Below are 13,701 nucleotides of genomic sequence, written 5' to 3'. Positions count from 1 at the left end.
TTTATTCAGTTGACCAAGTATTTAATTTATGAGGACTTGTTTTAAGTCATTAGCTCAAAGGTTGCATACATATTGATTTGACTGATTTCTATTATACTTAACGCTAACATCTGGTGTGCGTAATATGTCATTTGACGGTATTATTTACAGAGATTTTACATGTTTACTTTAACACATGCGAACATACTTATTCTTGAATATGCCTAAAACAGAACACAGTACGTGCTTACTAAACGGAATACTTTGCTTACCATTGTCAGGTAACAAGACGCCAGTTAGAGACGTTGATTATGCAAATATTAAACAATAAAGCGTTACTAAGTGTATACCGCTCTAGAAAGCGAAAGGAAACCCATCCTTCAAACAAACAAAAAATAACTTCAAAGTAGTACTCCATTTAAACATACAAGACAATGGCATACACGTGAAATAAACGTGCACTAAAAAACAAAAAAAAGTGTTAAACGGTTCGCAAATGTATATCAGTTTTTTAATTGCAAACTTAAGATAAACTGTTTATTGAAAACAATTACCATTAACGACGCGTTTGCCCCAACGATACTGATATATGTATGTACATTTGATGTGTCACATTTTGGAGGACATACTTTAAAACAAGAGGGCCATGATGGCCCTGTATCGCTCCACTATTTTTTATGCGAAAAAAGCTTGCAATTCGCATCGGTTGAAATGTACTCAAGCATGTGACTTTCTCTTTCTATCACTCTTTCCACCGGACGCTTAAAGTTGGAAGGGTGAGCATTTTTATATATGGAAAACGTTAATACGGTGTAAACTAAACATACTAAAAAGCCCGGGAATTGTCGCACAGGTCCTTTGCTTATAACGTAAGTACATTTATCTCTCCAAAAGATATTGTCGTTCTTTCTATTTCACATATTTTTAGATGCTGAAGATCAAATCTACGCATTTTCTTCAAGATTTATGAAAGTTCCTTCATTCAATCATGAATCTTTTTCCAAAATTCCAAAGAGCGTTTGTAGGTTTCAAAGTTTCTGTAACATATATAGTTCATGGCATATGCAAAATACCTAATGACGTAGATCACCTGAACTTTACTTCATTCTTGAGGCATTAGTGAGTGAAGCTCGATTGCTAACGTGGTGAAGAAATTGTTTAATGCACAAAGAAGATATTTGCTTGAGGAAACAATCTTGTAGACCATGCGTAGATTTGATATTCAGCATCTAAAAATGTACATATTTTTTTAAGGAAACACAATAAGACATTTATATTGAAAACGTACTGTAGAAGACGTTGCTTAGAACTTTCTGCAATGATATTTAATATTGTAAAGGTATTAAATGACACGCCTGTCACTGGGAATGAACAAAAACTGTCACGTGATCCCAACAGTCATCGTCAGAAGGTGTTTTATGAAGGAAAACAGCCTTATCAGGTAGATTTTTTAATATCTTTGCTAATCGCCCATTGACTTGCGTACGATCTAGTGTATGCAATAAGGCATGTACAAAGCTCGCGATTGGTATATCACGCGTTGTTTGTGTTGCTTTGGTTTTAGATAACTTCGACACGAGTTTCCATTGTTAAAGCAAACGTCAGTAGTAAAACTACAAAGAGTCGGTGTACACAAAAATAAACGATCACAGACCTGTCTATGTGTTACCGGACTATCATATATTACATATTTATATGCATGAACAAACTACAATATGTATCGGATAATAAATATATGTTTGAAAAGTAACTATTCCAAGTCAATTCCGTATGTAATTTAATTTTAACCTTCAATCTCAGTACAAATGAAAGTCCATTGTGCATGCATAGACCCGCAAAACCTTAACCGTTCTTAAAAAGAATAATACGTTTCAGTTACAATTTCAGTTTATTGGAAGAATCAGCAAATACATTTGTTAGGCACATACTAAACAAAAATACAAAAAGACGATCGCACTCATGACATACTGAACAAAAAGCACATTATATAACTAGATAAACAAAGAAATATATATATATATATATATATATATATATATATATATATATATATATATATATATATATATATATATATATATAAATAATAACTTAATAAATCGCTTTTCATCGTTAGTTTTTTTTCAAGAAGCAACTTTACTTGCCAGGTAATCATTTCTTTTTAGCATAGAAGTGTACATAAATTAACAAAATTTCTTAATTGTCTTGTGTAAGTTCAGGAAATCATAGGTGTGAACTTGTTGACAGAGTACAAGGATTTGTTAACTTTATGACGATAACGCGTACATAAACATAAAAGTGATAGTATTTCCTGTTTTTTTTTCTCGCAATATTATTGCATCTACTAGTTTCAAATTGTTATGAGTGAGAACTAAGTCCTAATCTTGCAATCATTGTCAACACTTTGTTAATACTTTTTTTCTAATCCATTTTTTTTAAATCTTAACACATTACTCTAATTTACCTTGCGATTTTATTACATCAATCTATGCCTGGACGTATTGATCGCGAAATCTTTGTTTGCGTTTGGATAATGTTATGCTATGTTAATGTTATCATGTAATATAAAGCCGAAACCTGAATTGTCTTTTTATTTTTGATTGTGGTGTCAGCGAACGTATACTATGATATTCTAATTGGGGCTAAAAGAGTAACACATAAACACAAAAGAACATGCACTAAACAGGCAATTCATAACGTACATGTAATTATTAAACGTTATTCATACATATTGATTCTGTGTAACGTTTTAAATGTTCTGATTTATCATTCATTTGACAATTAATAATAAAAGCAAATCACCATTAATATTTAAATCCATGTAAGAATATTTTTATATTATTTTATAGCGATAATCAAAGCCACACACTTTGAAATGAAATACATGTTAATCAATGCATAAAGATGCAAAGTGTGCAAAGTTGTCATTAAATTTAAAACCGAAAGTAGAATTGCTATAAGTATACGTCCATTTTCGACAAACGCGATTATTTTTAAGTTTTAAAGCGCAAAAAGACGGATTTCTACCTTGTAACCACCAGATACATTCTAATTGGCGTAGATAAAATTAAATCTATAGCATAGTTAGCAAGTTATTAATTTTTTTCTAAAATTTTAAAATCGAAAGTAGGATTGCTATACGTATACGTCCATTTCGACAAACGCGATTATTTTTAAGTTTTAAAGCGCAAAAAAGACGAATTTCTTCCTTGTAACGACCTGATTTATTCTAATTGTCATAGATAAAATTTAATCTAAAGCATAGTTAACAGGTATTTTTTTGCTTTTCAAACGGTACCGCTTTAAAAACCGAAAGTAGAATTTCCAGACGTATACGTCCATTTAATTAAACGCGATTTTTTTAAGTTTTAAAGCGCATAATAGACGGATTTCTACCTTGTAACCACCATATATATTCTAATTGGCTTAGATAAAATATGTTTCTTATTTATACTTAAATTTACTTTCAATTCAAGGTGTGTGGCTTTAAGTTTATTAAAGACGTAAGCCAAGTTACACGATTCATTACATAAACCGTTTGTGATAAAAATACTTATGACATTCATTATCAGCTAGCCATTTATAACATGGATTGAATTAATCCTTACTGCCTATTTTCTGTATACATGTATTTATATCTTGTATCACTACTTACACAAAGTACGTATTATCTGGTTTGTGTACAGCTTTAACATGATACCTAACATTTAACAGCACAGAGTCCCGCCCACTTTGGATATTTATTTTCTTTGGTTCTTTAAGCTGTATTGGTACGTTAGTGGATTAAAATGAGAAGACAGTTAGCGACAAACACTTATTCCGATTCCTGTACTCAGATTAATTTCTACCAAACATGTTATTTTTTTTAAATATAAATACAGTTTAGACCGATCCTTTTGGACCGATCCTTTCCGAATTTTTTGTTTACATATGTCATATTTGTTGTTTTTTTGTTAAATGGTTTCTTGTATGTTAACTTATTATTGTCACCTGAGAAAACGTACAACGACGTCAAAATGTTTCATTGTTACACCCCCGCCGCCCCCACCCAGAAATTGCCTTGCCTCTTTTCCAAGTAAATACTCATTTTATGATTTTAAGATTACATTGGCATATGTTTACTTGAAAGCGTAAACGCGCCTGGTAGTGTCTATGGGTTTTATACAACTGTTTTTATTATTCTATGAGAGTAAATTGTTGAAGTGGTTTAAGGTTGAGTTCATTCTGATACCATATTAAACATACAGCCTCCGTGTATAGACCACTTATTTTGAAGCAAACGTCAAGCATGTTTTTTTCACACTAATAAATCTTTTGCAAAGCTTTTAATAAGCATGTGGACATACAAGTGACTTTATGTATTCTTGAAAAAGCAACAGAACAGATCGTAAAAGAACGTGATATTTGCATAAGGTTGACTGCGATTTCCAACATTCGTTAATATTCGATAATAATTGCCGCGCTTTGTCACGATACCTTGCGATCTGATACGGTTTTATACGATGCTTCTAAAAAATAATTTAATGTTTATCGCGTTATCGCATTATATGAACATTTCATACATGTTATACGGTTAAGAAGCTATACTTAACGCTGTGATAATGTCTGATAAGATCTGAAATAATCATCACGATCAGTTCCCAATGAAAACATCGATTACAGACTTAGCACCAATAATAATCCTTGAACAAGCTTTCGCGTAGAAGTTTTTATCTTTGTACATGCTTATTTATAAACAGATGTATAAATGAATGTGTTTTTGTTTCAAAATGATTGAGCAACATATCAATGCAAATCGAACAGCATCTAGTTTCCCCTGATTCATATTGCGTCTGCAAAAATACGGTCAGCAACAACAACAGCTCAAGAGATATACATGCGCGGAATAAAATATCATAGAGGTTATTTAAAATAATATGCATCCTTTACATTTCTTTAAATTTAATGGCATTTTGTACCTGAACTTGGCAAATTCAAAATATCTGCCAAGGCATGATACATGTATAACGTGTATTGACTAGTATACTGGATACTGCTGTATATCAGAACAAACACACCATCGGAAGTGAGAAGCAATATATGTGTATGTAGTCCATTCTGTAAATCAACCAATTAAAAAAGGGCATGGATTTCTAATCAGATTTGTCAGACTTATAAATGTAAATGTTTTAGATGAGATGTATACAGATATTTATCAATATTAACCTATATAAATTTATACAGCAAATAAAGCAATAACAGTTACATAAAATCGTATTTACCAAGATTCATTTCCTTTATGTATTGAGCTGAAAATAAATTCAACATAGTTAATTAGTATAACTACATATTGATCTTACACATGGAAATAACAATACTAAGCAAGTGTTAAGTCGTTACCTGAGGTCGTTACTCTAAATAAGTTGTGTACCTTAGTCCGCCCGGTTGAAGAAAAGTCTGTAGAACACAAACTTTATTTGGTTCGATAAAAACTTCTTATATTTAACATTTTTTCGATATAAAAATATTTCATTTTTACAAAACAACGCTTGATCAAGACAAAAAACTTGCAAACCATGATTTAAACTGCAAACATGCAACCAATATTACGAAGCCGACGAAAGGAATGCGTAAACGGATAGTTAAGACTAGACTGTTATCTGTTGATTTTACACTCGTTTGATTCGTCATAATGGACACGTGATATAAATACGTTATTTGATTGGCCGCTTATCGGACGTAAAATTAAGACCATATTTAGAAGTATGTGGTGTACTTTATGTTTAAAAATAGATTTTTATGAAGAGAAATATTCATGAAAGCGTTAAACTTATTGCAAGTCTAGTGGTTGTATTCAATAACATGAGAGTTTTAACATCTATAGCAAAAATATGTACAGAACAGGCTCGATTCAATTCCACCGTTAAACTAGTGTTGACAGAGGTTAGCAATTTACAGTGTGTTTTTTTGCGTTCGATGATCTAATATGCATTAGATTTTTGTGTAGATAGAAGAAAATTATTTGCGCATCGAGGTCGAGATATCAAATGCGTTATTTTAATGAAAATATCAAATCATTGAAAAAGAATATTACGCAAAAGATGACAAAAACAGTAGTAACAAACAAATTCTTAAAACACATGAGGCATTTTGTATATTTCTTAGTAGTAGTAATACTATTAGTATACGTACACGTATAAGTAGTAGTTGTAGAAGTTGTTGTTGTTGTAGTTTTAGTAGTAGTATGAACATTTGTTAAATTATTATACAGAATCAAATAATTTCACGTACACAAATTGGTTATCTATATTCTGAAAACGATAGTTTCTTATTACCATGTTTAGTTTAGAACGCAAACATTCACACAAAATAAAATCAATAGCACCAACACTATCAATTAAATGTACTCTATACCGTACTTGTTTATTCTTTTGAGCATAAGAAGTTTTGCATGACCATTCATTAACAACAACAATCGCTACAACAACACCCATACAAATAACATTTTTGAATTGGAATATTAACTCCATGTGCAAATAAACCTATAGCAACGATAATAATATTATAAGGTATTTATTTATTTATAACTGCAGAATGAAATATAATAAATATTAGTAGGCTGCTTCAACGGCAGATCAGATGCAGAAATGATAGATTCTTTGAAACAACAACAGTTTGCCAACACTACCTCTATTAAAATAATATGATATCAGAAAATGTTATATTTACAGTTCTGCTTACTGTTTCTATAAGAAATATTGTTTTCCTATTTTCGTTGTAACTGCTTAAAAACTGCTTTGCTATAATTAACTACCAATAATGTAAGCACACATCATCGTATTTAAAAAAAAAAGTACAGTCATGCTTTTATCAGTTGTATCGCTTGTTGAATGCGCTCCATGATCTTTTGTTGCAATATGTTTCATATGAATTAAATTGCACTTTGTGTTTCATCTTTAAAACTGTGAAAACTAAATTGCCCTGGAGCAATCTAATAACATACCCATAAACTTGTATACATTATGCTATAAAAGCTGGATAGTAGACTATATTTCAAGTCAGCTATAACAGATTCTGGCATAATGCAATATACTGGTGCATTATTTCACTATCGCAATTTAAACGGCTTAATCGAACTTTTAAAAGATTTAAACATAGTCCGTCTTAAACATATTGTAACCAATGAAGGTTCAATGACTCAAGCGTATATGATTATTTTGTGTGCTTTTCTACCAGTCGAACTATACACTTGACCACATGCTGACCTACTTTATCCTTGGGCGTTTTTTCTCTGAACAACAAGTGTCTACATTTAAATGAATAATGTCGTGAAAGACATTTATGGGCAAAATTCATATATTATACAATACAAAACTCACCTGAACGAAAATAAACCTATTAAACAATAAATGTAAAACAAAACCCCACCCTCTCTACAACATTGACATGAACATCTCGCTTAAAACCAACTGATAAAACGTGCATGTACACCCTCTTCGGGTAGCAATCGATAAACTTGCTCGATTAAAGTATAAAATTTACTTTAAGTTGATATCCAAATTCAGTGCAAGCTATGGCTGTTTACTACATGTGAGACACAGTCTCATTGAAATCGTAGCGTTTAAATTAGCAGATAATAATATCTGTCGGCAGATTATTATTGACAATGGTTTTCTACCGGTCGACGTATCTTTATGACACTATCTCTCGCCAGGCATTGGAGGTCAACAACCAGATGCGGACGCGTAAAACTTCACGTGCTTCCCATGTGTAAGTATTAACCTTTTAAATTATTGGCTAACATTGACAACCTTAGTCTGATAAAGACAATCTTGAATCCCTTTCTTGAGCAGAACCAGTTTTGGAAATCTTAAGAGAATGTTCCCTGGGTGCGGAATCAAACACGGGATCTCCCATTTGCAGGAAAGATACGTCATCTAACAAAAGATAACGGATGGGTATTAAGTCTTCATGACTTCAGGTCAAACGCACCTGGTCAAATATCACGTGGCGGTAAGGATTGGATATATGTCTATCTTCGCAAATATGCGCCTGCATTCTCCGATCACAATATGAAATTAATGTAGTATTAGTAGTAGTACTATTAGTATAAGTAGTAGTAGTAGTAGTAGTAGAAGTAGTATTAGTAGTAGTAGTAGTAGTAGTAGTAGTAGTAGTAGTAGTAGTAGTAGTAGTAGCAGAAGTAGTAGTAGTGGTAGTAGTAGTAGTAGTAGTAGTAGTAGTAGTAGTAAAAGTAGTAGTAGTAGTAGTAGTAGTAGTAGTAGTAGTAGTAGTAGTAGTAGTAGTAGTAGTAGTAGTAGTAGTAGTGGTAGCAGTAGTAGTAGAACTAGTAGTAGTTGTAGTAGGAGTAGTAGTAGTAGTAGTAGTAGTAGTAGTAGTAGTAGTAGTAGTAGTAGTAGTAGTAGTAGTAGTAGAAGTAGTAGTAGTAGTAGTAGTAGTAGTAGTAGTAGAAGTAGTAGTAGTGGTTGTAGTAGTAGTTGTTGTTATTGTTGTTCTCTTAACGATTGCTATTTAAGTCCAAAACTATTGCATCTGACAAAAATATTTTAAACAGATAAAACAGTGCCCTCGACCCTCGATTTGGGGAATAGAATGAAATCCATGATATCGCCAATTTTGCTTAGTATCAACATCCGTTGTTGGCAAGCGAATAACTTAACAACCAAGAAACGTACTGAACACAGATATATGCTGGGTTACAAAAAACCTGATGCTTTAAACTGCCTCGGCTTTATGTTTCGCTGTTAACGCAACTGAATTATACATTGAACTAGGCGAATAAAAGAATGACTATTTATGTATGAAAAACATAAATACACCAAATCGCATCTTTTCGGACAACAGAGTATGCTAACTTTTGTAATTTTTCTCACACATTAGGTCATAGTTTTCTGAATTCTCAGCAAGTTGCCAAACGTAATTATTTGCTTAGTTTCACAGGTAGTTAGCGTGTGGCTATGATATTTTTTAGTGAAATATCATTTTGAATGATAAATTATCATATTAAAATGAAAAATCAACTTTTCTGAAAAACAATCACTATCAAATATTTATATATAACAAGGTATCCAACTCGAAATCATCCGAAAACGGGGTGCATCGGTTTGAACAGTCATTAATTCATCAATTTTGCAGCGATTGTCATGACCCCGGTCTAATTAACGCAGAAATGAATTTACTCTCTGGAAATGTATATATCTTGGTATATTTCAACACATGCTGGGTCAAATTTTAAGAAATAAAGAAACAAAACGATATACAATTCGCATGACCCAGTTGACAGTGATCAGACGTATTCATGACTGAAATCTTCACGGAGTAAAGGGCATTTTCCCTGCAAAGTTCACGGACCGCGATACCATTATTCAATAAAACGTTCAATATATTCCATGTGATTTTCCCGCGACGCTATCCAAACATTTACCAGCAAACGCGAGAATGGCGTTGGGCAGCCCATGAGAACTACGTCGCGCTTCCGACGCTGCCCGAAGCCAATGTGGTCGCCATGATATTGGACAGGTAGGGTTATGTCCGAGTTCTCCGTCCCCACAAAAAAGCACAGGAATACACCACTATTTCATATTTTTCAGTTCACACTTAAAACAAATTGCAGCTTTAAATGAAATCGTTCCAATGTGTATGAGTTTTTTAAGTTAATAAGGCATGAATACTGAGCCACACCAGGGGTCCTATCGTAACGCAGACTCAGGCACTGATCCCATTAACTTCGAAATTCACAAATTTTTGAAGACCATTAGGTGTTATTATGAATGAATACAATTCCAACAAATCCTGTTCATGAATATACAAATTTGCATTTTACTTCATTCTGTATGATATTTAATAGACCAAGTGCCAGAAATATTTCAATAAAAAACACACCATCATAGTTGAAAATAGAAAAAAATAAACACAACATCACTGGCTTCAAACAGCTTTAATGAATGAAATTGCATTTTAATTTTAAATTAATATCGTTGCGGTTGAATGCCAAAAATAGTAGTAAAAAATAGTAAATGTTTTTTTTTTTAAACATAATCAAGAAAGTTTTAAAATTATGAACACATAATAAGTAACAGTGACAGAACTATTGTATTGCTTAATATGTGTTTGTTCGTATAAGTCGTACAAGCCCTCGCCACTTACAAGTGATAAACTTATCACTTAATGAGACATTCTATGAAAGTAAGGATGATAAGTGAGTGATCATTATGTTTTGTCATTGCGATTTATAACATATTTAATGGAATAATTAATTAATAAGAGACTGAGATATTCGAAAAAACCCTCTCTATTTAACATTATTTTAAATGGAAGGATTTAGTTAATCTTATTATCAGTTTCCAATTAGAAATAAAACTTGAGATAGTTTTTTCTATGTGATATTGTATTGTGCTGTACTTATACTTTAAATGTTTGTCAAATCTTCTATTGCATTTACATGTGATTTGTGGATGTAAACAACTTACTTATGCATTTAGCACTTTGCGTGAACAGACACACACATAAAGGATATTAATGCATGTACAAATTGTTGTTAATGTTGAAATCTGAATGTCCACAAGAATTTGTACTAGCTTATTTTTGTCTAGCTCGTAGTACTTTAAAGATCCTACTAGTTTTTCACGTGAATTATCTTATTTGCGAAAATGGTACTTTACTTATAGCGCAATGGTTATGGTCGTTGTGTGCTTGATTTAATCTGTATCTGTGTAGTTAATATAAATTTGACACTAAATTTGTGCATACCTTCAAATAAAGGATGCAGTTGATAGACAGTTCTATGATTACATTGTGCATGTCGAATTTTGTAAAAATTGATATTTGCAACTTTTTGTTAATCTTGTTTTTAATTATGTAAATTTATATTTATTATGATGATTAATTATTTGGATGCTTAACAAAATATATTTAGGACAATTGTAGTAGAATTATTTAAACTTGTAAATGTGTATCAAATGATTTACTGTGTTCTTGCTTTTATGTGTGTATTACTTGTAAGTTTATGGAATACTAAACATATACTATAAGGAAGTTATACTCTTAATTCAGGCCATGCATACATAATCAGAACGCACTGATTACATCATTTTGTTTTGTTTAATTATATGATATTACTTTAGCACGAAGATGAAAAAAATATGACTTAAGGTGAAAATTATAGAATCAGGTTAGTTTTGTATTGCTTATTTTTAAGCAAAAAGGTATTAAGTTGGAAGTACAAACAACATTATATGACGGCTCTTCCAAAAATTTACGGAGTGCTTTCATGTATCTAAAAGATAGACAGATTATGTTTTTACATGTACTATTGTTTAAAAAAATAGGACCTCTGCTTAAGTGATGTACATAACATATGTTAATTTTAAATTGTTGGTTGCATTTTCAAAGAATGCTGTAAATTTGTGCAGCATGACGATTTTTTAATGCTTTATGTATTTTTTTTTACGTATTTAATGCTTCAAAGTCTGTGTTTGAATAAATCTTCTGTTAATGTCATCGTATATATAACGGTAAGACCATGGAAAAAAAAGTTTTTGTTATTTAAAGGCTTAAGAAGGTGCTTTGGCGCTATATTAGTGGCAATAATTGAAATCTAGTAAGAGAAACACTCTCTTGCAATTTTTTTGGGGGCAAACTGTATGAGTTTGAAGACTTATTTGCAAAAAGAACTTAGGCCTACAGCAAGCATATTTTAACAATTTGTATACATTCAAGGAAAGAGTATAAATTACGGGTCCGTCTGCTTCAATTACCCTTTACGTCATTGACATGCACAAATTTACAAAATATAAGCTAGCCCCGCCTGACTGTGAGGTTCATCGTAACTCAAACGGTTATGCTGATGAAGAAAACGAAATTAATCCCTATGCATTGACTCAAGTGATCCCTGCATTTTGACATATGCAAAATCCGTACTGATTGAAGCAATAAAGTATAGACTGGTAATTACGTTTCTCACTCATTCAACTGTATACATCGAACAAGGAATTAAGAGCAATCACTAATACATATTTTTTTTATATTATGTGCGTTATGTTAAGCATATTCATAAAACAAATAACTAACACTATTAAAAATCTAAACAAAGCGCATTATGTAAATGCAGAGATACAATGTACATGTGCCAATATTTTGTATTAAACATGTTTATTGTTTATACATTCAATTTTAGTTACTTAATGATCTTTATTTTTGTGTCATATTTAAAAATAAAACGCTCAAATTTGATAACATACGCGAGGAATGTGTGCACACATCGAAAACACGTCCTCAGTCGAACACTCCTTGATGTAAAGCGAGCAATAAAACACTTAAGATAACACTATCTGTGAATATTTAACATTCGTTGTGAACCTTACGTTTAACATAATACTTTGAAGAGAATAACAAATACCTTAGTTGGAAGGATAGTTTTAAGTAAATTGTTTGCCGATGGCCGATCAAAGCGTAGTATTGTTTAAAAAAAAAACAAACAAACTTTGTACCGAATAATTATGTTAAATATATGAATTATTTTTGAAACAAAAATGAGTTTGGTGTGCGAACGTTCTATTTCAATAAGTAGTGTTGATTTCCATCATATCAATTTAAGACGAATAACACGAATATACACATGCATTTTCTTTCAATAAACTACTAAAGATTTACATGCTACAATACGTGTAATTTTGGGCACCAGTAAAAGCATTAATTAAACGAATACTCATAGACATACTACAGCATTTTATTACATCTATATATAAATATTCTAGTGAGAAAAGCAAATGTGATTACCTGTAACATGTAGATTACATCGCTGAAGTATAACCAGGTATCACTGATAGTTCGTTTCCGCCCACTGAGCTGAGTTATTTAGAAGAGGCGTACCTGAGGACTTTGTTCCTTCGTCGAATGTACTGAACGTTATCGACTAACTTTAAAGGGCTGTTGTCGACATTAATTCAACTTGTAATTGTTTTCAGTACAGTGCTTACATGCATGCATATTATAAAGTACACGTAAGCCAATATTGGGCCAATATTACATGTATCTACAGAACTCATAAATATATGTGTTCTGTTTTGAAATTTTTTCATGTTTTTTATAGATTTGTTCAACAAAATATTTCCCTTTAAACAACTTCAGGAATTATACTAGATTCTACCTCGTGTCGTCAAAAAATTTGAGTCTGCATCCGGTGGAGAATGTGCATAAGAATAACCGTTTTATCCTTGCCGCCGAATTAAGAGTGTCGTGTCGATTGAGGAGAACAATATGAAGACGACTTAATCTTCCTGTTGTTACTCTACACATGGTAATAATCAATTTGAAATTAAACATAAGGGTTGTGTTCGATAAAAGTATGTTTTCAAAACTGATATCTTGCCGTTGTATTTATTGTGTAAGGCAAAGTTTAAGTTACAACACAAACAACCTGCACACCGTGTCTGTAGCGATTATTAAGACATTTCGGTTTGCAATATGGTCTCTGCATACACAAGAAAGATAATCAATTATATTTGTCTTACACCTATACAGTTATACACTTACCTTGCACCATAAAAGCATGGAATATAACAACTCTGTCATAACCTGTTACCGATTGTGTACTTTTCAGAAACACACATAAATGGTATTAAAGTAAACTGTTAAATGCGATTTCTCCGTAATTTCATCCATAGTTGAGAACATTACATTACGCTTCTTTATTTTCATCCATTGATTTCAGTCCAAGGTAGG

The 13,701-nt window shown here is 31.8% G+C and overlaps 2 protein-coding genes and 1 long non-coding RNA gene across 21 annotated transcripts in view; 1 reads left to right on the top strand and 2 right to left on the bottom strand.

Annotated features, from left to right (window-relative positions):
• Positions 1–13,701, bottom strand: part of LOC127872720 (uncharacterized) — a 161,314-nt gene that overhangs the window by 26,732 nt on the left and 120,881 nt on the right. The window contains exons 1-2 of one of the 18 annotated variants that reach the window (XM_052416070.1): positions 12,757–12,912; positions 12,219–12,266 (exon numbers count right to left, since the gene is read on the bottom strand). The exons of 7 other annotated variants lie outside the window; for them this stretch is intronic. The gene's annotated coding sequence lies outside the window, so the exon portion shown is untranslated. Of the gene's footprint in view, positions 1–5,240; positions 5,268–5,358; positions 6,140–12,218; positions 12,267–12,756; positions 12,913–13,701 lie in introns of those variants that run through there. 10 more of the 18 variants (XM_052416071.1, XM_052416061.1, XM_052416063.1 and 7 more) reach the window with 10 other exon arrangements.
• Positions 1–13,701, top strand: part of LOC127872735 (uncharacterized) — a 131,483-nt gene that overhangs the window by 26,658 nt on the left and 91,124 nt on the right. The window lies entirely within an intron of this gene.
• Positions 1–13,701, bottom strand: part of LOC127872724 (uncharacterized) — a 224,225-nt gene that overhangs the window by 141,224 nt on the left and 69,300 nt on the right. The gene's annotated exons all lie outside the window — the stretch shown is intronic.

This window comes from Dreissena polymorpha, chromosome 3 (genome assembly GCF_020536995.1).
Source record: "Dreissena polymorpha isolate Duluth1 chromosome 3, UMN_Dpol_1.0, whole genome shotgun sequence".
NCBI lineage: Eukaryota > Metazoa > Mollusca > Bivalvia > Myida > Dreissenidae > Dreissena > Dreissena polymorpha.
This window is presented reverse-complemented; position numbering and strand designations above follow the sequence as displayed.